Raw genomic sequence first — 2042 nt, 5'->3', positions numbered from 1 at the left:
GTGCTAGCAATGTGGCAGTGGCAGCAGGCAGGCAGGGCACTGAGCACAACCAGCTCTCCACCTTGGGGGGTGGGGGGGAAGAGGCCTGCAGGGAGATGCTGACTGACAGGCTGGTGCTGTGTCCCAGGCCCGCACCAGCCGCCCTGCCACCGTGCCAGGGAGTGCATTACCCCCCACCTCCTGTGGGTACCCCTGCCACAGGTACCTCATCCAGCACCCCCCCACCCACACACCCTACCAATACACACACACCCCTCCAGCACTCCCCCAAATATACCCTTCAGCACCCCACAACTGTACCCCCCAACTCTCCCTCCCTCCAGCAGTGTCCTCTATTTGGATATGGTAACCCTAGTGAGGTTGTTCCATTCTCCCGGCCTTAGTTTCCAGAGCTGATGTGAGCGAGTCTGCGCTGCCAGCAGCAGCCACCTGCCCGCAGCACCTAAGCTGGATGCCAGGCTCAGGCGGTGTGACTGCAAGCTTGGCAGCCACGGAGCTGGGGCAGGTCAGCCAAGGGGAGCAAAGGGCAGTTCTACCCCGTGCACAAGGAGTGTGGTGTGACCCTGGTGCAATGGCAGGTCCCCAGGCAGCGAGCGGGGTGTGATCAGGCTGCTGTGAGGCAGGTGCCCCAGGGCAATGAATACTGCAGGGAGCATCTCTGGCTCCAGGGGGCGTTGCCAGCCGGTGCTGGGCTCCTTCACAGCAGAGGCAAGAGTATGTTGGGGAGGCAGCTTGGAGCTGTGTTGCCCACCCTGCCTGGAGAACGACTGGCCACGCAGAGATGGCCTGGCTCAGGGAGCAAGGCAGGGAGGGCTGCCAGGCAGCCAGCCAATGGCCTGGCTCCCACAGCATGGAGAGCCAGGGGTCCAAGCAGAAGAGGTGTTTTGTTTTTAAACTTGGAAGTGTCAGTTAAGCATGCGTATCCTTACATAGGCCAGTCAGGTTAAAGTTCTTTTCCATAGAAATGGTCCTCTCTCCCAGAAGGTGGTCTGTATGTGTATGCCCTTGCTTAAGGAAGACAAGCCAGTTTCCTCTCTTTGCTGTGAATTTTAAAGAGACCCTACTTCAAATAATTTATATTTTTATAGAATTTTAATTTATATCACATCAATTCTTGACAAATGGGGCCCAGAAGGTCTGTCAGCCTCTCTGTTGGGTTCCCCATATTCACGACTTGTCTGTCGGCATTCTGCAGCATCCCTGGAGAGCCAGTCCTAGGGATGTTTGAACTGTGCAGACAGAGATGGTGCCCTTTGTCCCGATGGATGTGGCTCCTGGGGCTATGATAATAAAAACAACAACTGACAAAGTGGTGAGACCCTCATTAAAGGTAGGAGGGAGAATTGAAGAGACTGGCAGCCCTAAGTTACTCTTACATTCCCTCTAAAACTAACTCTGCCACCGTGTTACTTTTCCCCCAGACTCACTCTTGACAGGAAGCCCCACAGCAGCAAATCAGCAACTTGATATTACAGTGACAAACACATTAGAGTGATGATAGACAAACAACTTCTCTTTACTCTAGAGCTTCTTCTCAGACAAATGGTGCCCGCCCTGGGTCAACAGTAACAGGGAAATCTTAAGAGTACCAGAAAATTCAGTGAGCAGTGCATCTTTCCTTTGCATCCCAGTACATAGTCAAAATGCTTAACATCACCACAGTCTGTCACACCTGTTTAACATGGTGTAAAACTGTTTCAGAACCCATTGTGGGTGGGTCCTACAGAAACTTCACTTCTAGGCCTGGTCTACACTAACCCCCCAAGTCGAAGTAAGGTACGCAACTTCAGCTACGTGAATAACGTAGCTGAAGTCGACATACCTTACTTCGAACTTACCGCGGTTCAGACGCGGTCCACACGCGGCAGGCAGGCTCCCCCGTCGACTCCGCGGTACTCCTCTCGTTGAGCTGGAGTACCGCAGTCGACGGCGAGCACTTCCTAGTTCGATTTATCGCGTCCAGACCAGACGCGATAAATCGAACCAGGAAGTTCGATTTCCAGCCGCCGAACTAGCGGCTAAGTATAGACCAACCCCTAGGC

Source organism: Terrapene carolina, unplaced genomic scaffold, assembly GCF_002925995.2.
Source record: "Terrapene carolina triunguis isolate 2854851 unplaced genomic scaffold, T_m_triunguis-2.0 Scaffold84, whole genome shotgun sequence".
Taxonomy (NCBI): Eukaryota; Metazoa; Chordata; order Testudines; family Emydidae; genus Terrapene; species Terrapene triunguis.
Note: the sequence above shows the minus strand (reverse complement) of the source record.